Source organism: Arachis hypogaea, chromosome 18, assembly GCF_003086295.3.
Source record: "Arachis hypogaea cultivar Tifrunner chromosome 18, arahy.Tifrunner.gnm2.J5K5, whole genome shotgun sequence".
In the NCBI taxonomy this organism is placed as follows: Eukaryota; Viridiplantae; Streptophyta; class Magnoliopsida; order Fabales; family Fabaceae; genus Arachis; species Arachis hypogaea.
The window spans coordinates 26495436-26519377 of record NC_092053.1 but is presented as its reverse complement, the minus strand read 5'-3'; the positions used below and the strand labels follow the sequence as shown (position 1 = coordinate 26519377).

Below are 23942 nucleotides of genomic sequence, written 5' to 3'. Positions count from 1 at the left end.
AATTCCTGCCATTGGAGCAAACAACTTTGAGCTTAAGCCTCAATTAGTTTCTCTGATGCAACAGAACTGCAAGTTTCATGGACTTCCATCTGAAGATCCTTTTCAGTTCTTAATTGAATTCTTGCAGATCTGTGATACTGTTAAGACCAATGGGGTTGATCCTGAGGTCTACAGGCTTATGCTTTTCCCGTTTGCTGTAAGAGACAGAGCTAGAGTATGGTTGGACTCTCAACCTAAAGACAGCCTGAACTCTTGGGATAAGCTGGTCACGGCTTTCTTAGCCAAGTTCTTTCCTCCTCAAAAGCTTAGTAAGCTTAGAGTGGATGTTCAAACCTTCAAACAGAAAGAAGGTGAATCCCTCTATGAAGCTTGGGAGAGATACAAGGAACTGACCAAAAAGTGTCATTCTGACATGCTTTCAGAATGGACCATCTTGGATATATTCTATGATGGTCTGTCTGAGCTATCAAAGATGTCACTGGACCATTCTGCAGGTGGATCCATTCACCTAAAGAAAACACCTGCAGAAGCTCAAGAACTCATTGACATGGTTGCAAATAACCAGTTCATGTACACTTCTGAAACGAATCCTGTGAATAATGGGACGCCTATGAGGAAGGGAGTTCTTGAAATTGATACTCTGAATGCCATATTGGCTCAGAATAAAATATTGACTCAGCAAGTCAATATGATCTCTCAGAGTCTGAATGGATTGAAGGAATCATCCAACAGTACTAAAGAGGCATCTTCTGAAGAAGAAGCTTATGATCCTGAGAACCCTGCAATAGCAGAGGTGAATTACATGGGCGAACCCTATGGAAACACCTATAATCCCTCATGGAGAAATAATCCAAATTTCTCATGGAAGGATCAACAAAAGTCTCAACAAGGCTTTAATAATGGTGGAAGAAATAGGTTTAGCAATAGCAAACCTTTTTCATCATCCACTCAGCAACAGATAGAGAGTTCTGAGCAGAATCCATCTAGCTTAGCAAATATAGTCTCTGATCTATCTAAGGCCACTGTAAGTTTCATGAATGAAACACGGTCCTCCATTAGGAATTTGGAGGCACAAGTGGGCCAGCTGAGTAAAAGGGTCACTGAAACCCCTCCCAGTACTCTCCCAAGCAATACAGAAAAGAATCCAAAAAGAGAGTGCAAGGTCATTGAATTAACCATCATGGCCGAACCTAGAAGGAAGGGAGAGGAGGTGAATCCCAATGAGGAAGACCTCCTGGGACGTCTAGTGATCAATAAGAAGTTTTCCTCTGAGGAACCAAAGGAATCTGAGACTCATCTAGAGACCATAGAGATTCCATTGAACCTCCTTATGTCCTTCATGAGCTCTGATGAGTATTCTTCTTCTGAAGAGAACGAGGATGTTACTAAAGAGCAAGTTGCCAAGTACCTTGCTGTAATCATGAAGCTGAATGCCAAATTATTTGGTAATGAGACTTGGGAAGATGAACCTCCCTTACTCATCAATGAACTGAGTGATCTGGATCAACTGACATTGCCTCAGAAGAAACAGGATCCTAGAAAGTTCTTAATACCTTGTACCATAGGCACCATGACCTTTGAGAAGGCTCTATGTGACCTTGGATCAGGGATAAACCTCATGCCACTCTCTGTAATGGAGAAACTGGAAATCTTTGAGGTGCAAGCTGCCAGAATCTCATTAGAGATGGCAGACAACTCAAGAAAACAGGCTTATGGACAAGTAGAGGACGTGCTAGTAAAGGTTGAAGGCCTTTACATCCCTGCTGATTTCATAATCCTGGATACTGGGAAGGATGAGGATGAATCCATCTTCCTTGGAAGACCCTTCCTAGCCACAGCAAGAGCTGTGATTGATGTGGACAGAGGATAATTGATCCTTCAACTGAATGAGGACAACCTTGTGTTTAAAACTCAAGGATCTCCTTCTGTAACCATGGAGAGGAAGCATGAAAAGCTTCTCTCACTGCAGAGTCAACCAAAGCCCCCACAGTCAAACTCTAAGTTTGGTGTTGGGAGGTTTCAACAATGCTCTGAACATCTGTGAGGCTCCATGAGAGCTCACTGTCAAGCTATTGACATTAAAGAATCGCTTGTTGGGAGGCAACCCAATGTTATCTAATTATATTTATTTATTTTCCATTGTTATTTTATGTTTTCTTTTGGTTGATGATCATGTGAAGTCACAAAAACTACTGAAAAATCAAAAACAGAGTGAAAAATAGAATGAAAAATAGCACACCCTGGAGGAGAACAGTCTGGCGTTTAAACGCCAGAAACAAGCATCTGTCTGGCGTTTAACACCAGAAACAGGCACCAAGCTGGCGTTTAACGCCCGAAACAAGCATCTACCTGGCGTTAAACGCTAAACGCCAGAACAGAGCATGGAAGTGGCGTTTAATGCCAGAAACAGGAAGCAGTCTGGCGTTAAACACCAGGATTGCATGTATAGGGCGTTTTACACGTCTAAGGGGTACATGGATCAAAAATTCTTGACATCTCAGGATCTGTGGACCCCACAGGATCCCCACCTAACCCTATTCTCTCTTCTTCACACTTTTTCATTACTCTCTTCCCCAAATGCCCTTCACCAATCACTTCAATCACTCTTTCCCATCACCCCCTCACCACTCACATCTATCTTCTCTTCCCCATAAACCCCACCTACCTTCAAATTCAAAATATTTTCCCTCCCAAACCCAACCCTAAATGGCCGAACCTTAAACCCCTCCCCACTTCTATATAAACTCCTCATTCCTTCTTCTATTTCACACAACACAACCATCTCTTCTTCCACTTGGCCGAAACCTACTCTCTCTCCCTCTCCTCCATTTTTCTTCTTCTTCTACTTCTTTCTTTCTTTTTTTGCTCGGGGACGAGCAAACATTTTAAGTTTGGTGTGGTAAAAGCATTGCTTTTTATTTTTCCATAACCATTTATGGCACCTAAGGCCAGAGAAACCTCTAGAAAGAGGAAAGGGAAGGCAATTGCTTCCACTTCTGAGTCATGGGAGATGGAGAGATTCATCACAAAGGTCCATCAAGACCACTTCTATGAAGTTGTGGCCAAGAAAAAAATGATCCGTGAGGTTCCTTTCAAGCTCAAAAGGAATGAGTATCCAGAGATCCAACTTGAGATTCAAATAAGAGGTTGGGAAGTTCTCACCAATCCCATCCAACAAGTCGGGATCCTAATGGTTCAAGAGTTCTATGCAAACGCATGGATCACAAGGAACCATGATCAAAGTGTGAACCCAAATCCAAAGCATTGGCTTACTATGGTTCGGGGAAAATACTTAGATTTCAGTCCGGAAAATATAAGGCTGGCGTTCAACTTGCCAATGATGGAAGAAAACGCACGCCCCTACACAAGAAAGGTTAAATTTGATCAAAGGTTGGACCAAGTCCTCATAGACATATGTGAGAAAGGAGCTCAATGGAAAATTGACTCAAGAGGCAAGCCAGTTCAACTAAGAAGGCATGACCTCAAACCAGTGGCTAGGGGATGGCTAGAGTTCATTCAACACTCAATCATTCCTACTAGTAACCGGTCTGAAGTTGCTATAGATCGGGCCATCATGATCCATAGTATCATGATTGGAGAGGAGGTGGAAGTTCATGAGATTATACCTCAAGAACTTTACAAGGTGGCTGACAAGTCCTCCACTTGGGCAAGGTTAGCCTTTCCTCACCTCATATGCCACCTCTGCAATTCAGCTGGAATTGACATAGAGGGAGATATCCTCATTGAAGAGGATAAGCCCATCACTAAGAAAAGGATGGAGCAAACAAGAGATCATGGACCTCAACATGAGCATGAGGAGATTCCTCACCATGAAATCCCTGAGATGCCTCAAGGGATGCACTTCCCTCCACAAAACTATTGGGAACAAATCAACACTTCCATAGGAGAATTAAGTTCCAACATGGGACAACTAAGGATGGAGCACCAAGAGCACTCCATCATCCTCCATAAAATTAGAGAAGATCAAAGAGCTATGAGGGAGGAGCAAGAAAGACAAGGAAGAGACATAGAGGAGCTCAAGAGCACCATTGGTTCTTCAAGAAGAGGAAGACGCCACCCTCACTAAGGTGGACTCATTCCTTAATCTCCCTGTTTTTCGATTTTTGAGCTTTATGTTTATTTATATTTGTGTCTTATTACATGATCATTAGTGTCTAAGTGTCTATGCCTTAAAGTTATGAATATGAATCCATCACCTCTCTTGAATGAAAAATGTTTTAATTACAAAAGAACAAGAAGTACATGGTTTTGAATTCATCCTTGAAATTAGTTTAATTATTTTGATGTGGTGGCAACACTTTTTGTTTTCTGAATGTATGCTTGAACAGTGCATATGTCTTTTGAAGTTGTTGTTTATGAATGTTAAATATGTTGGCTCTTGAAAGAATGATGAAAAGGAGACATGTTATTTGATAATCTGAAAAATCATAAAAATAATTCTTGAAGCAAGAAAAAGCAGTAAATACAAAAGCTTGCGGAAAAAAAATGGCGAAAAAAGAGAAAGAAAAAGAAAAAGCAAGCAGAAAAAGCCAAAAGCTCTTTAAACCAAAAGGCAAGAGCAAAAAGCCAATAGCCCTTAAAACCAAAAGGCAAGGGTAATAAAAAAGGATCCAAGGCTTTGAGCATCAGTGGATAGGAGGGCCTAAAGGAATAAAATCCTAGCCTAAGCGGCTAAACCAAGCTGTCCCTAACCATGTGCTTGTGGCGTGAAGGTGTCAAGTGAAAACTTGAGACTGAGCGGTTAAAGTCAAGGTCCAAAGCAAAAAGAAGAGTGTGCTTAAGAACCCTGGACACCTTTAATTAGGGACTTTAGCAAAGCTGAGTCACAATCAGAAAAGGTTCACCCAGTTATGTGTCTGTGGCATTTATGTATCTGGTGGTAATATTGGAAAACAAAGTGCTTAGGGCCACGACCAAGACTCATAAAGTAGCTGTGTTCAAGAATCAACATACTGAATTAGGAGAATCAATAACACTATCTGAATTCTAAGTCCCTATAGATGCCAATCATTCTGAACCTCAATGGATAAAGTGAGATGCCAAAACTATTCAAGAGGCAAAAAGCTACAAGTCCCGCTCATCTGATTGGAGCTAAGTTTCATTGATATTTTGGAATTTATAGTATATTCTCTTCTTTTTATCCTATTTGATTTTCAGTTTCTTGGGGACAAGCAACAATTTAAGTTTGGTGTTGTGATGAGTGGATAATTTATACGCTTTTTGGCATTGTTTTTACATAGTCTTCAGTATGATTTAGTTAGTTTTTAGTATATTTTTATTATTTTTTAAATAAAAATCACATTTCTGGACTTTACTATGAGTTTGTGTGTTTTTCTATGATTTCAGGTAATTTCTGGCTGAAATTGAGGGCCTTGAGCAAAAATCAGATTCAGAGGTTGAAGAAGGACTGCAGATGCTGTTGGATTTTGACCTCCCTGCACTCAAAGTGGATTTTCTGGAGCTAAAGAACTCCAAATGGCGCGCTCTCAATTGCGTTAGAAAGTAGACATCCAGGGCTTTCCAGAAATATATAATAGTCCATTCTTTGATTAAGGATAGATGACGTAAACTGGCGTTGAACGCCAGTTCCATGCTGCATTCTGGAGTCAAACGCCAGAAACAGGTTGCAAAGTGGAGTTAAACGCCAGAAAGACCTCTACACGTGTAAAGCTCAATGCTCAGCCCAAGCACATACCAAGTGGGCCCTAGAAGTGGATTTATGCATCATTTACTCATTTCTGTAAACCCTAGTAACTAGTTTAGTATAAATAGGACTTTTTACTATCTTTGTAAAGGATCTTTTGATTAGTTTTTATGCTATCTTCGACTTTCATGGGGGCTGGCCATTCGGCCATGCCTGGACCATTATCACTTATGTATTTTCAAATGGTAGAGTTTCTACACACCATAGATTAAGGTGTGGAGCTCTGCTGTTCCTCATGAATTAATACAAAGTACTACTGTTTTTCTATTCAATTCAAGCTTATTCCTATTCTAAGATATCCATTCGCACCCAAGAACACGATGAATGTGATGATTATGTGATGCTCATCATCATTCTCACTTATGAACGCGTGCCTGACAAACACTTTCGTTCTACATGCAAACAAGCTAGAATGAATATCTCTTAGATATCTAATACAGAGGACCGAGTCCGAGATATTAGGATCTTCGTGGTATAAGTTAGAACCCATGGATGGCCATTCTTGAGATCCAGAAAGTCTAAACCTTGTCTGTGGTATTCCGAGTAGGATCTGGGAAGGGATGGCTGTGACGAGCTTCAAACTTGCGAGTGCTGGGCGTAGTGACAGGCGTAAAAGGATAGTAAATCCTATTCCAGTATGATCGAGAACCGACAGATGATTAGCCATGCAGTGACAGCGCATTGGACCATTTTCACAGAGAGGATGGGATGTAGCCATTGACAACGGTGATGCCCTACATAAAGCTTGCCATGGAAAGGAGTAGGAATGATTGGATGAAGACAGCAGGAAAGCAGAGGTTCAGAGGAACGAAAGCATCTCTATACGCTTATCTGAAATTCTCACCAATGAATTACATAAGTATCTCTATCCTAGTTTATGTTTTATTTATCTTTTAATTATTAAAACTCTATAACCATTTGAATCCGCCTGACTGAGATTTACAAGGTGACCATAGCTTGCTTCAAGCCGACAATCTCCGTGGGATCGACCCTTACTCACGTAAGGTTTATTACTTGGACGACCCAGTGCACTTGCAGGTAAGTTGTGCGAAGTTGTGATAAATAATTAAGATTATGAACGTGTGTATAAAGTTTTCAACGCCGTTACCAAAGAATGAAACCGTCAAGATTTCTGCGCACCACACCACAAGCACTTAACTGGGGAACTCTTTGAGCTCTGATTTTTTCTTTTAAATTTTTTCCAGTCAATGGTACACAGAGCCTTTGGCAAACTTTTTACTTGCACTTGGCTTTGCCTCTAAGTGCTCAGTCTCAAGCTTTACTTGACACATTCATACCGCAAGCATATGGCTAGGAAAACAACTCTTTTAAGCTTTTCATCACACTTAACCTTCCTTGCCATTGATGCTCAGAGCCTTGGGCATTGCTTATTTTATTTTCTTTTTCTTTTATTTATTTATTTATTTTTTACTATTTATTTTGCTTCAAGGATCAGTTTCTTGTTTAATTTAGAGAATTCATAGTACTTCTCTAAATTCTTGTACCTCAAGAATTAACAACCTTAACTCCAAAATCAAATATGCACTATTCTTTTCATGCATTCAAAATCACAGATAAATACCACCACGTCAATTTAAATAAGACAACTCTATATATAACTCAACCACTCATGTATTACACCACTTTTCTTTCTCTCTTTCTTTTTAAATTCAAGCTCAGTGGGTCATATATGAGACCTTTTTTTTAAAATCAAAATAAAAATAACTAAACAAACTGACCAAAGCTACAAGACTAAAATTATTGAAAATCATGCAAAGGACAGAAAATAAGCAACAAAAAAAGGAAATAATAAAATAAGAACAAGAAGGGGGGTAAGAACGAAAAGAAACTCAACCACCTCAGTTATTACGGTGGTCATCTCACTCCTCGGGCTGTGCTCCTCCGTGAAGATGATTCACCTCCCTTTGGTGCTGTTGATGATAATATAAACAGAGAGCTCGCTCTACAACACCAAACTTAAAAGTTTGCTTGTCCCTAAGCAAAGAAAAACTGAAAATGGTGAGGAACATAAGAAGCGCAAGGATGAGTAAAAACAAAAATTATTGCAAAAGATAGAAGGGAGTGATATAAGGACAAGAAGAAGTAAAATTTTTTTGTGCGTACACACACAGGTCCATTTGTACGCGTACTGGGTAATAAAGCCCTTGGTGCTAAACGCCATGTAGCCACAGTGGCAAATTCTTGAAATGCACGCACCTTGGCGCTAAACGCCAGGCTCGGTGTTTAGCTCCCTCTCCATAGTGGGCTATCCTCAAAATACGTGTCTCCTGCCACCAAACGCCAGCTTACGGCGTTTATCATCGAGGCATTGATGGAGGAAAAATGTCAGTAAAGATTATCACAAAAATGTCGTTTTGCAAGTATAGTTCTAAACCAACAATTCAACCTCAGTCAATGTTTAAATTATTTGTCATAAGTACAAACCCAATAAAATTAACCAAAGTATTCAACATCGGGTCGTCTCTCAAGGAATTGCAGGGAAATATGTTTATTATTGGTTATGGGAAAGTATATTTTCGGGTTTTTGAAATAAGGAACAAGAAAATATAGATTGCGACAAAAATAAATTAGTAACTAAGAAAGCTCTTAGCAAGGATTGAGAATTAGAAGTCCTATCCTTATTATCATCATCAATTGTGATGGTAAATGTGAATTGCCTTCACTTAGTTAACCTCTAACAATTGAAGGAAAGTCAAGTGAGCAAATCAACTTGAATTGACAAGTCCTAATCAAAGACTAGGGTTAGTGAAGCTCAAGCCAACTAGCAACTTTCAATCACCAACCAACAAGAGACTTTGACAACTCAAGAGTCTCCAAATTGATCAATCCAAGTTAAGAACATAAAAATCTTTTTTAAAATCCTACCAAGCATTTTATCAAATACTTGGAAGGCACAAAATAGAAACATAGAAAATTAACAAGGAATATTAAATCTAAACAATCAATTGCAAACATCAATGACTAACAATTAAAGAGAGTAACAATAAACATAGAGAACATAAATCGCATTAAAAGAAATCAAATGTAACAAGAGCTCATAAACATAAAAATGGTAAAAAGGGAAAATAACAAGAGAAGAAGATGAACTAACGTGCTTGAACAAATAAAAGTAAGAGAAAACTAAATTAAAGTAAGATTGAACCTGAACCTAAAGAGAAATTGAAAGAAGAAACTCTAAACCTAGAGAGAGGAGAGAGCCTCTCTCTCTATAATTCTACATCTAAACCTAAAATTGTGTATGAATGAAAATTGAATGAATGATCCCCCCTCCAACTTCACTCTACAGCCTTTAATCAGTATTTTCGGGCCTGAAATTGGGCCAAAAGTAGCCCAGAAATTGCCCCCAGCGTTTTTTGTAATTGTAGCACATGACGCACTATCACGCGTACGTGTCGGCCATACGTACGCATCGCTGAACAAATTCCTGTTCATGCGTACGCGTCATCCACGCGTATGCGTCACTTGCCTCTTGCACTAGTCACGCGTACGCATCATCCATGCGTGCGCGTCACTACCAGATTTTGAAATACTTCCTTTCTTGTGTTCCTTCTACTTTTGAATACTTCCTTTCCATCCTCTGAGTCATTCCTGCCCTAGAAAATTTGAAAACACTTAACAAACATATCACGGTATCGAATGGTAATAAGAGAGGATTAAAATTAGCAAATTTAAGGCCAAAGAAGCATGTTTTCAATCATAACACAAAATTAGGAAGAAAAATATAAAACATGCGAATTATATGAATAATTATGAAAATAATAGATAAACTCCACTCAATTCAGCAGAAAATGTACCATGAAATAGTGGTGCATCAGGCATTCGAACTAAATTCCCTCTAGAGTGTTCTGAATACTCTTCTGATTGTACTTGTTCCTGTTATAAACACTTTGCATGACCAAAACACATGTACGACAAAGGAAAACTATAAAAAACCATACAAACCTAAATACAAACAAAATGAATATAAAATCAAAGGATACTAAAGATTGGATTACCTTCCAACAAGCGCTTCTTTAACGTCACTAGCTTGACGGTTGATTGTTGTTATGGTGGAGGTTGGTCATAATGCTTCAATTCCTCACCTCTCACTGTGAATTGTCTCCCTGTGTCCTCATGAATTAGCTCAATATGCTCAAGAGAGAGGATCTTGTTCACTGTATGAGGCAACACTGGATTACGAGTTAACACCACTTTAATCCTTGGTGAGAAATCTTCAATGGGGTCTTCTTGTTTCTCCATCCTCTGGGCACTTTTTTCTTGGCAACTTCCTCCTTGGTGGATGACACACACCCAACACTAAACTTAGGTTTGATGTCAGGGAGAATTTTATTGATTCTCACTAAAGGAGGCTTGAGCTGCAAACTCTATTTTGCATCATCAGGGGGTTCTTGGAAATTTAGATCAGTGAACTCAGTCTTCATGCAATTGCATTCTTCATCTGAGTGATGTATGTGTTTAAAAACATTGAAGATCAAATGCTCATCATGCACCCTCTGCATCAATTTACCTTTTTTCACATCAATCAGAGCTCTCCCAGTGGCTAAGAATGGTCTTCTTAGGATGATACAAGCGTTTTCATTCTCTCCCATGTCAATAATTACAAAGCCTACTGGGAGGAAGAACTTACCCACTTTGACCAAGATATTCTCCACTATTCCATGTGCATGCTTCAAGATTTATCTGCCATTTATAATGCTATCTTTGTTGGTTATTCCTCTTTGATTTGCAACTTCTTCATCACAGACAAAGGCATTAAATTGATACTTGTGACTAGGTCACACAAGACTTTTGCAAAGGTTGTGCTCCCAATGGTGCATGGAATTTGAAAGCTCCCTGGATCAGGCATCTTCCGTGGCAATTATTCTGAATTATGGCACTACACTCCTTAGTCAGGACCACTGTCTTATTTCCCTTTAAAGTTATCTTCTTGGATAGCAACTCCTTCATGAACTTAACATAGAGAGGCATTTGCTCTAAAATCTCAGCAAAAGAAATATTGATTTGTAACTTTCTGAAGACTTCCAAGAACTTTGAAAACTGCTTGTTCCTTGGTCTCCTTTTGAAGCCTCTGAGGATATGGCATCTTTGGCTTGTACTCAGGTGCTTTAGGTTTCACTGGGTATTGCTTAAGATCAACCGGAAAGGGATTATCCTTAGTCTTCTCCAGAGCTTCTTAGAGGGGTGTGTACTACAGCATCCTTAGTCTTCTCCGGAGCTTCTTTTTCAATCGGTCCCTCAATAACTTGTGCTTCCTCACCTGCCACTAGTCTACTAACTAAGGTGAGAACCTTGCACTCCTCTCTTGGATTTGGAATTGTGTTGCTAGTAAGGGTCTTGGTAGACCTCTAATCAATTTCAATAACTTTTGTGGCTAGTTGACCCATCTGAACTTCCAAGTTCCTAAGTGAAGCTCTGGTTTCCTACATGAAACTAAGAGTACTCATGGAGAGCTCTGAAACTATAGATTCCAAATCAGGGGACTTCTGAGAACTGGATGGTGGATTGTTGTTGTAATTACTTTGATTGAAATTGCCCTGAGAACTGTTGCCAAAATTTTGTTGCCTCTGTGATTAATTCTCTAACCAAAATTAGGATAATTTCTCCACTCCGGATTATAAGTCTTAGAGAAAGGATCATTATTGGGGAGTCTAGAGGAATTGCCCATATAATTAAACTATTCAAGATAAAATTGGCTATAATCATACCTCTCACCTTGAGGAAAGACACTACTTATGTCATAGGATGTATCTTGAGAATTGATGGCTGAGACTTGCATTCCACTCAAGTGTTGAGTAATAGCATTGATCTTTTGAGACATAGCCTTGTTCTGAGCAAGAATTGCATCCAAAGCATCCAATTCTATGACTCTTTTTTCTCATAGAGGTCCTCTCAGAAGAATATAAATATTGGTTGTTAGAAATCATCTCAATCAAATCAAGAGCTTCCTCAGGAGTCTTCTTCATGTGAAGAGACCCGCCTGCAGAATTATCCAGAGACATTTTGGCGCCCTCAGTAACTCCATCATAGAAAATCTGTAACTGAATCCATTCTGAAAACATGTCTGGAGAACATTTTCTGAGCATCATCTTGTACCTCTCCCAGGCTTCATAAAGAGATTCACCCTCTCTCTGCCTGAAAGTATGAACATCCATCCTTAGCTGGTCATCTTCTGAGGTGGAAAGAACTTGGTCAAGAATCTATTAACCAACTTGTCCCATGTATCCAAGCTCTCCTTGGGCTGTGTATCAAGCCACTACTTGGCTATGTCCCATACAGCAAACGGAAAGAGAAGTAACCTATAGACATCCGAATGAACTGCATTGGTTTTCACAGTATCACAGATCTACAGAAAATTAGAAATAAATAAGTTTGGTTCTTCCTGCTGGGGTCCAAGAAACTGGAAATTCTATTACACCAAAGAGATGAGCCGAGGCATCAACTCAAAATTATTAGCAGTCACAGGAAGTACAACAATGCTATTACCATAGAAGTTGGGGTTGGGAGTAGTGTATGAGCCAAGTGCCCTTCTGGGTTGCTCAGGTATATTAGGAGCGTTGAAAACATGAGGATTAACAACATTGTTATTGTTGTTTAGATCCATAGTAAATTCTTCAGCTTCTTTCTCAAAAATTGTCCTTGAGATTCTCAACGACTTTGTACACTCTAGCCTGCTGTAAACGCCTTTTCAGAGTCCTTTCAATTTCAGGATCAAATTCTAGACGAGGTTCTTTGTTCCTGTTTTTGCTCATAAACAAACAGACAACAAGAAAAAGTGAGAATCTCTGCGTCAGAGTGAAGAGAATTTCTAGTGAAGTAACCTGAGTAAAAGAAATAAAATCAAACAAACTAAATAACTAGCATAAAATTTTCAAAATTAAATAAAGGAGATAAGCCAACAAATTCAAAAATTAATTAAAGACCAGTAAGCTAATAATTTCGAAAATTATGAAAGAAAAATAAATGGGAAAATAAATTAAAGAGATTAGCGGGACAACAAACTTAATTTCAGAAATTAAGAGTAAAAAAATTTTAATAATTTAAGACTAATTTTCAAAAATTCTAAGAAATTAAACAAAATTAAAGCAAAAATGTCTAATCTAAGCAATCAAACATTGTGTAGTTGTCAATCACAGTCAATTCCCGGCAACAGTGCCAAAAACATGATGCAGATTTTCAAAACCACAAACTAATATTTAATTACTTTATTATTGAATTCAAACGAATAAGAAGAGTTCAATATAATTTTTTCCATTCATTCTTCCATTAAGAACAACATACATTCAATTGCCTATTCATTCATTCATAGCATTATTGTATAAATTTAGAATTTGTCATACGAACGATATTTTCTCTTGTTCATATTTAATTTTCAGATTTTCAAATCACAAAAATATAATAAAAAATAAAAAAGAAAATAAGAAACAAGAGCAGGGGCAGAGTTATACCTGGCTTAGGGTTCGAGAAAGTGAAGAACATGCGATTTTGAACAACTGTGATGACAAAAATGGGTAATTGGCTGTAGTTAGATTAGTTGGACAAAAAAAGGAAGAAGAGAAGAAGAAAAAGAATAGAAGATAAAAAAATAATAAGAAGAGGAAGTAAAAAGAGACAGAAGAAGAAGAATAGAGTGCCTGAGAAAGAAGAAAAAGAAGAAAAAATAAAGAGGAGAAAAAGAAAAAGAATAAGAAGAGGAAGTAAAAAGAGACAGAAGAAAAAGAGAGTGCCTAGGAAAGAAGAAGTACCTGGGAAGGAAGAGAAAAATGAAAAAAAAAGAACAGAAAGAAGAATAAGAGAGGATGGAGACAGAGAGCGGGAAGAAGAAGAGAGAACCTACCAAAGAAAGACGAAAACAGAAACAAAAAGAGAAAGAAGAAGAGAGGAGATAGAGGACAGGGAAAAGAAAATACCATAGAGGAGATCGGCATTACAGAGAAGACGTCTAATTAGGGTTTTAAAAAAGGATAATGGGGGAATAATAAAAGTATCTATGGGTAAAAAAAGAAAAATTTTGTGTCCACCTTATCAAATCTCGTGTCCATCATTGTCCTTCGTAAAAAAGTAGACACAAAAGTAAAGAAAACTGTTTTAGAGATAATGTGTTCACTGGTGCGAATTTTCAAAACCACAAACTACCGACAAGTGCATTGGGTCGTACCAAGTAATACCTCAGGTGAGTGAGGGTCGATCCCACGAGGATTGATGGACTAAGCAACAACAATTGAATGATTCACTTAGTCAAACAAGCAGAAAATAGTGTTTTGGGATTCAAATGCATCAAGCAATAAATTAATAATTTAGAAAGCAAACAATGAACTTAGTGTGAGAAATATGTGAGAGAACAATTAAGATTTCAGAGATATTTATTTTTCGGATTTATTTTTCTTACCAACTATTTTAATCATGCACGATTCAATTAATGACAAATTGTAATTGACTAAACCCTAATTCCTTAGTGATTTAGTCTCCTCTAACCTAATCAATAGCCAATTCCTTGGTAACTTAATATAGATTAGAGGGTTAGGTTCAATTCTAGTTTATTAGCCACAAAAACCCTAATCAGCCAAATATAAGAGAATTATATGTCACGTATCCCGTTAAGTCCAGGAAATTAGTGATTTAGGAGGAATTTACTTTCAAGCTAGTATTCAGGTGAGATAACTTTTTCAAGATTCAACAAGAATTCATGTAGAACAAGAGTTATTTTTCAATACACTCAAATTCATAAGATGAAGAACGAAAATAATCCTTAAATTTAAATCAATACATTAATTAAAATAGAGTGACAATAGTATTAATCCATAGAATAACAAAGTTCCTAACCTTAACGGGGAGGTTTAGTTGCTCATGGCTCAAAGAGCAAACTAGGGTTCAAAAGTCTGTGAAAACTAGAATGAGGAAGAAAAAAAGAGACCCCGAAGGGCTAAATCTTTTTCCTTTTATATCTAATCTAATTTGATTTGAAAATAAAATAGAATAATCACTACTAAAGCCCAAAAGATTGTGTTTGGGAATGAAAATAACTAAAATAAAATAAAATAAAAATAAGTATGACCCAAATCTAACTAATGAAGCCCTTCATTAAACTTGGATCCGCACTACTAGCGCTAAATGCCAGAATCGCGTTTAGTGCCCCACGAGGTAGTAAGCTTTCCATTGGTTGTTGTCTTCCTGGAGCGAAACGCCAGGCTCGGCATATAGCGTCCCACGAGGCAGTGAGCTCACACACGTTACGAGGCACCTGGCGTTAAATGCAGAGTCGTGGCATTTAACGCCGTGACGCCAGAAGAAAAGTATAGACATATTTTCGTTGGAAAGCTTTGGAAGTTGAATTTGTAATGCCTCTGAACCGGCGTCAATTGGACCTCTGTAGGTCAAGTTATGCTCGTTGGAGTGTGAGGAGGTCAGGGTTGACAACATCCACTTTCTTCCTTTTTCTTCTGCACGAACTTTGTCAAACTCCCCTGAATCTTTCCTGAAACTAATAAAATCACAATGCGCCTCAAAGTAGCATCCAAATAGGCTTCAAACACTAAAATCTAAATAAAACTCAATAAATTCATATCTAAAATAATAAGAAAATATAGAAAAGGTGCTCACGCATCATTCACCATCCATGTCTCTGCCTCTAAACACTTTTTAAACATTCATTGTCTATGTCTCTGTGTTCTATCTTCAAAACCAAACGCAGCCTAATAGACAAATGGCGGCTGAAGACAAATACATTTCATCTTCCAATCGGTGAATGAACAATCACACTAGAAGATGTGGCACACATCTATGGTCTCCCGATCGACAGTCATGTTGTAAGTGGAAGAACGGATAGTAGTTTTTCCCACTTGGTCAACGAATGCGTGGCCTACTTTAGGATACTGCCAACTAAAAATCCGTGATATAGAAGCATTAGACACTACAGAGTTTGTGCAATGCTAAGTCTGATGTCATATATTTTGCTTGATCGGGACCATTTTATTTCCCGACAAATCAACGTCGATGGTTAGCTACAAGTACTTGCCCCTGTTGCGTAATTTTTCATAAATCATGTCTTACAGTTGGGGATCGAAATGTTTGGTGTATCTATAAAAGTCCTTGCATCGGGTCTTGCATTATGATATGAAGGAGATGGATGATCTACTAGTGCTATTGCACATCTGGGCATGAGAGCAAATGTCCTGGCTACTTCCGATTCCTGCACCCATTCTTCCAAGTAAAGTCTTTCCGTTAGCACAAAGGTAAAATCATATATTATTATATTCAGCCAATTTTGTTATGTTTCTAATTTGAGAGATTCAAATTTTCAATTTCAGGTGGAATAATTGGAGGTAATGCCGAAACCATAGAGCAATGAAGGTAGCACATCTTAGGCAGATGCTTGACGATATGCAACCTGACCAGGTAATAACTAGAAATAATATTTTATAATAAGAATTAGTATCCTTGATGTTGTTAACATTTGCTTGTTAATGTAACACTGTAATACAGTTTTTGTGTCTTCTGTATGTCCACATCCACCATGACGTGATGCAAGATGCATACGTTCATCATGAGATATGGACCGTTGTTGACCCATTAATCAACTTTGAAATCATAGAATGGCACCTAGCTAATCGAATTCATCGACAATTTGGTTATCCATAGTCTCTACCAGGTCCGGGAAAGCATCCAGAGGAGCATCACAACGCCAGGTTGCATGGTGAACAGACACGGACTGGAGAGAATTCCACAAAAAATGGTTTAGTAAGGGGAACTAAACCGAAACCAGTATAATATTGATGGTTTTCATGTGCATCCTTATTCACCTACGGTGAGTACACTGATTATAGAGGAAATTTTGGTGGTCGTTTGACTGTATACGACAAAGTTTAGGTCGATCTGTTTGATGCACAACAACGACCCTCGCCACAACAATAACCACCCCCGCCATGACAACCACCACCACCACCACTACACTGTCCACCCCAACCATCCTCATACTATCCACCGCAGTTCCTACTGCACTATCTACCTCCACCATAGTATCCTCCTCCACTACCATATTATCCACCATACTATCCTCCATTGCCACCCCACTATTCACCATAGTACAACCCTCATCCAACATACTATATACCACAGGATCCACCTCGATCACCTCATTTGTAGTGACAACAAGAAGAGAATGTTGGAAGTTCTTCAATATTTTGGTTGTTAGAGTTGGGACCATACCAGTTTCAGTTTTCATTTTGGAGTTCTGCCACATTGGTGACAAGTAATACTCAGCAATAGCAACTATAGAATAATGAGAAATCACATGCAAGTTCCATTCAGAGTCAAGCGAAACCTGGCCGTACGTCACTAATCGCTCGTGCTCGTCGTGGTCCTAGAAATGTTGACAAGTTTCTTACGCAAATGTCTACGGATTTCAGGGGTAATTACCCTGACGTTGGCTTCAACTACACGCATGAGAAGGCTAATACATGCTTGAACAAACAAGCCTGACAAATGCACGAAAAAGACACATATAGCGACTTGGACCTTGAGAGTAGGGTTGTCAAACGGGCCAGCACAGCCTATTTGAGCCTAGGGGTTAAACGGGCTGGCCTGTTCAAACCCACTTTATTTTCGAACCATAATTTTTTAACACGGACCGTATATGACCAGCTCGATGGGTTAAATGAGCCGGCCTATTTACCCTTTTATTTTATTTTTTGAAAAATATTTTGACAAAAAATCACTTTTAGGTCAAAAACCTTAAAAAAAATAGTATTTCTATTAATAGGTCGTGTTTCCAAGTCGGATAAGGGGAAATATTGGCCAAAAGTGCTACTTTTTATGAAAAAATATATAAAAAACTTAAATAGCCCGCTCGTTTAGCCCACGGGCTAGCCTGTTTAAACTGTCATTTTTTCAAGTTAATCACGCTCAGCTCCTCAAATTCAACATACAACTCAATCATCGACACATAAGCTTAATTCTGTCGATAAATCATTAACATCTCTAGCATGGTAATTTCATCGATCACATTCATTACTTGAAACTATATTACACCATCAAAGACTAATACTAGCTTTCTGTATAAAACACTGTTGACTTTCTTTGAAAAATCGCCGTATATATGTTGGTATAGTCCACTTTATAGTTCTACAAACGACATTGTGCAAGAAATAATAAAAGATGATAGACTTGTATAAGTAAATTTCACACCTTCATTTGTATATAGTATAATTTCACTCTCAAAATATACTAATAAACACACATTTGCTTCTATGTTTTCACATAAAAAATTATGAAGTACTTTCAGTGAACACTAGAATCATAATTTTTACTTGCTGATGAAAATGAATGTTGTTCTGTAACTCTAGCTCCTTTATGTAGAAAGAAAAAAAAACTATTTTTTTTACTAATTTTAACTATTTTTTTATCACAAAATAGTTAAGTCTTGTTAAAATAATATTAAATTATTCTATTTTTCGCACTTTTCAAATTATTGAAATGTCACATCATCCTCTTTTTTCATAGATTAAATAATTTATTCAAATACTTTTCGCAAACAGCTTTTTATTAAAAATTTCACTCACTACGAGATGAAAGATTAAAATTTTAAAAATTTTGTAATAATGTTTCTTGCACACAACAGAAATTTTTTCATTCAATTAAAAAATAAATAAAATGTATCTTGCCCACTGCAAGAAGCTAGAACCCACCATTCTAGAGTACAACATCACACATTCTCACTCTAAAGAACAACACTAAAAAAATATCTATATCCAAATTATTTACCGTTAAAATTAAGCATTCTCTTTTTTTCCTCTTAACTATGATTTTTAAAGTAATATGATAAAATCATTTTATTTTTTATTTTTTATTTTTTAAGTGTATATAATTGATGAGATTTTTTTTAAAAAATAAATTAAATATTTTATTTGCGAATATGGGTAATTTGTAATCTATTTACATATTTGAGTTTTTTTATTTATCTCGTTTACAATATAAACAAAAATAAGATTGTTTATATCTCGTTTAAAATGTAAACGAAATAAGACACGTTTTGCATTGCATGTATCATGTGTGCACACATGATACATAAAATAGAGTGATCAACACGTGATATATATGAAATAGAGTGATACATTCTACCACCTAATAGACACTAAATCTATAAAAGTACCTTAACTATAACTATATGTTTATTTAATTAAAATAGAAAAATAACAACACTAACCTGAAAGTCGATCGCTCCAACGATATGTCACATTACGTTCAGGTGGTTGATGTCATCATCATTTGCATCTGCGTGCGCCATAATGTCCGAGTACTTCGATAATATCAACAGAAATGTCTAGAGGAGGGTGAAAGAAAGTAAAAAATGGTTTAAAAGTGACAACAGTCACGCTGTAAATGACTTGCTTATATAGAAGTAGACATTGCTTATTTCATTTACAGTGTAAACGAAATAAACTTGTGCATATATCGTTTACACTATAAACGAGATAAGCCCCTTTTATAACACATGTGCAAACGTAATACATTTGCTATAAACGTGTCTTATCTCCTATACAGTATAAACGAGATAAGTAAAATAACACAAATTGATAAATAGGCTACAAATTATCTATTTCTGTAAATAAAATATTTAATTTATTTATTTAAAAAAATCAATGATTGATGTTACTATTAATGGAAAAACAACCATTTATACCCATGAACTGTAAGAACTAAGAACGCTAACAAAAATACCCATTCAAGAAGGAAACTAACGTTGTACCCATCAAAGATAAATTCCGTACGACAAAAGTACCCAAATCCTAAATTTATGTTGACTTTTTAATAAAATTCTAGAATTACCCCCATCATTATCTTCAACATCAACTCCACCACCATCTCTTCCCCAGATCTCAAACTTTCACATCCCTCCATTACCACCACCTTAACCACCTTCTCTTTTCTCTGCTACTCCACCACCGCCACCATGACGGCATTTCCATCTTCATCTGTTTCATCTTCACGAACCCATCTCTAAGAAACTTGATCACCGACACAGCCTCTCCAACCAGATCCGTCTCCCCTCTCTCTCTCCCTCTTCCCCAAACCACTCGTCATCTCCATCATAGTCAACGCCACCTCCATTGTCGTCGTGGCTATCGGAGTCGTTCTCTGACTTGACAAGTATCCTAACATAAATATGATTGGAGATTTTAGAGAGGATTTGAACAATGAATACACTCAATTCGTTCAATTTGAGTACAAATAAAAACAAATGAATTATGATCCAATAAGTAACAACCCGTCAAAACAAAATTTTAAACCTAATAATCAATATTCAAACTTGCACAATCTAGCAGCAAAACTCCAAGAGTAAAATACAAATGCCTCAAGAATTACAAAGACTTATGTTGAATGGTTGGAAATTGCAACTCCTTGTTATTAGTTACGGGAGATTTGCTCAACTTCGTTAATTAACTAATCCAACTTTTTCTTGTTATTTATGATGAGCAGATAATTTATACACTTTTTGGCATTGTTTTTAGTATGTTTTCAGTATATTTTAGTTAGTTTTTATTATGTTTTTATTAGTTTTTAAATAAAAATTACATTTCTGGACTTTACTATGAGTTTGTGTGTTTTTCTATGATTTCAGGTATTTTCTGGCTGAAATTGAGGCACCTGAACAAAAATCTGATTCAGAGGCTGAAAAAGGACTGCAGATGCTGTTGGATTCTGACCTCCCTACACTCGAAGTGGATTTGCTGGAGCTACAGAAGCCCAATTGGCGCGCTCTTAATTGCGTTGGAAGGTAGACATCCTGGGCTTTCCAACAATATATAATAGTTCATACTTTGCTCAAGATTTGATGGCCTAAACCGGCGTTCCAAGTCAGCATAAAAATTTTGGCGTCAAAACGCCAGAACTGGCATAAAAGCTGGAGTTAAACGCCCAAACCGGCACAAAAGCTGGCGTTTAACTCCAAGAAAAGTCTCTACATGTGAAAGCTTCAATGCTCAGCCCAAGCACACATCAAGTGGGCTCGGAAGAAGATTTCTGCATTAATTACTTATTTTTGTAACCCTAGGCTACTAGTTCTCTATAAATAGGACCTTTTACTATTGTATTTTCATCTTTGATTAGCCTTATGCTACCTTAGACGCTTTTGGGGGCTGGCCTCACGGCCATGCCTAAACCTTGTTCTTATGTATTTTCAACGGTGGAGTTTCTACACACCATAGATTAAGGTGTGGAGCTCTGCTGTTCCTCATGAATTAATGCAAAGTACTATTATTTTTCCATTCAACTCAAGCCTATTTCTTCTCTAAGATATACACTTGTTCTTCAACCAGACGAATGTGATGATCCATGACACTCATCATCATTCTCACCTATGAACACGTGCCTGACAACCACTTCCGTTCTACTTGCAATAGCTTGAGTGCGTATCTCTTAGCCTTCTGGTTCATGACGCATGGTTGCCTCGCCTGACAACCGAGCCTTCCATTCCATGAGATCAGAGTCTTCGTGGTATAGGCTAGAATCAATTGGCAGCATTCTTGAGATCCGGAAAGTCTAAACCTTGTCTGTGGTATTCTGAATAGGATCTGGGAAGGGATGACTGTGACAAGCTTCAAACTCGTGAGTGTTGGGCGTAGTGACAGACGCAAAAGGATCAATGGATCTTATTCCAACATGATCGAGAACTAACAGCTGATTAGCCGTGCGGTGACAGCGCATTTTGACCATTTTCACTGAGAGGACGGGAGGTAGCTATTGACAACGGTGAAACCCAACATAAGCTTGCCATGGAAAGGAGTATGAATGATTGGAAGAAGGCAATAGGAAAGCAGAGATTCAGAAGGAACAAAGCATCTTCATACGCTTATCTGAAATTCTCACCAATAAATTACATAAGTATCTCTATCCTATTTTATATTTTATTCATCTTTTAATTATCAATTCTCCATAACCATTTGAATCCGCCTAACTGAGATTTAGAAGATGACCATAGCTTGCTTCAAGCCAACAATCTCCGTGGGATCGACCCTTACTCACGTAAGGTTTATTACTTGGACGACCCAGTGCACTTGCTGGTTAGTTGTGCGGAGTTGTGACAAAGAGTTGAGATTACAATTGTGCGTACCAAGTTGTTGGCGCCATTGATGATCACAATTTCGTGCACCAAGTTTTTGGCGCCGTTGCCGGGGATTGTTCGAGTTTGGATAATGATGAATGGATTTTTGACGGTTTAGAAATTCACTAATAAAATCTCGTAGTAAAGTATAGTTTCTAAACCAAGCACTAATCCTTTCATACAAAAAGTTGTTTGTCACTAAAACAAACCCCTAAAATTTATAAACTGAAGTATTCAAACCTCGGGTCGTTCTCCCTAGGAATTACAATAAAGTGTCTTGTTATTGGTTATGAGTTATTTTGGGGTTTTGGATAAGAAGCATGAAAAGTAAATGGCAATGAAAATAAACTAACAACTATAAAAGGCTATTGGTTTGGTATGAAAATTAGAAGTCCTATCCTAGTTATCCTTCTCAATTGTGATGAGAATTGTTCATTGCTACCACTTAGTTAACCCTTACTAATTAAAGGAAAGTCAAGTGGATGAATTGACTTGAGCCACAAGTCCTAGCCAACTCCCAAGGAAAGACTAGCTTTAGTGCACTCCAAACCAATTAGCAATCTCTCCAATTATCAATCAACAAAGGGATTAGATAACTCAAGTGTCACTAATTACTCTACCTAGGCCAAGAGGAACAAAATCTACACTATATCTAGAAGAGGCATTTCAACAAACACATAGAGTGCAATAGAAGTAAACATTATTAATTGCAAGAATTAAAGGAATCTACAACTACAAAGGCAAGAGATCAACAATAGAAAAGCAAAGAAGAATAATTATTATGAATTACCTCTTATTGAATTGGAAGAATGTAGAAGGAACAATACTAGATCTACAACAAAATATAAGAACAACATAAAGGAAATTATAACAAAAGAATAGAAGAAGATGAATGTAGCAACAAAGAATTGAGAGGTAGAAGGAGATGAAAGCATGAATTAAAATCTAGATCTAAGATTATTGAACTAAACCTAATCCTAATTCTAGAGAGAAGTGAGAGCTTCTCTCTCTAAAAACTAACTCTCACTACTAAACTAAGCTAAAACTAAACTAATGGTAACTAACTTCTAAAGTATGAAAAGTCTCTCTATTCTCCCTTCAATCCTTGGCTTAAATAGCATCATAAATGAGTTGGATTGGGCCCACAAGGCTTTAGAATTCGCTAGCCACGTTTTGCTTTAAGTGAACCAGTTGGCAGCAACGGCGCGTGCGCGTACTATGCGCGTACGCGTCACCATGCGCGGTTCAACCATAGCAAATCTTATATCGTTTCGAAGCCCCGGATGTTAGCTTTCCAACCCATCTGAAACCGCATCATTTGGATCTCTGTAGCTCAAGTTATGGCCGATTAAGTGCGAAGAGGTCGGGTTGACAGCTTTTGCGTTTCCTTTATTTCTCCATGAGTTCTCCATTTCTACATGCTTTTCCTACATTCCCTTGGTCCAATCCTCGCCTCCTAAATCTAAATCACTTAGCAAACATATCAAGGCATCTAATGGAATCAAGGAGAATTAGATTTAGCTATTTTAAGTCCTAAAAAGCATGTTTTCACTCTTAGGCACAATTAAAGGAGAAGTTATAAAACCATGCTATTTCAATGGATAAATGTGGGTAAAAAAGGGTATAAAATCCCCTAAATCAAGCACAAGATAAACCCTACAAATGGGGTTTATCAACCTCCCCACACTTAAACCAAGCATGTCCTCATGCTTAAACCAAGAATGAAGTAAGGGTATGACATTTATTCAATGGAAACTAACTAAATGCAATCTACCTATATGCAACTATCTAAATGAATGCAAGTGCTTGGTCAAAATAAATCAATTCCCAAGAAACATATATGCACAAGGGCTAAGGACTAGCAAGTCTAATCCACAATTGAATTGAGTTATTAAATATTTTTACAAACTTGCATGAAAAGAGATGATCATAGGTGAAAACATGTAATTGAGCATCAAACCCTCACCGGTAGTGTTTGCACTCTATTCACTCAAGTGTTTAGGGTTGATTCTCTCAATTCTCTCCTAATCATGCTTTATAAGATTTGTTTTTCTTCTAACAATCAACAAATATTTCATGCATGCATACATATATCATGAG

General features: G+C 37.4%; 1 non-coding gene across 1 annotated transcript; it reads right to left on the bottom strand.

The window, feature by feature from the left end:
- Positions 1 to 310: 310 nt before the first annotated feature.
- On the bottom strand, positions 311 to 414 carry LOC112774750 (small nucleolar RNA R71). Its single transcript, XR_003189213.1, has one exon. It is a non-coding gene; the product is annotated as a small nucleolar RNA R71 (small nucleolar RNA).
- Between the last annotated feature and the right edge of the window lie 23528 nt (positions 415 to 23942).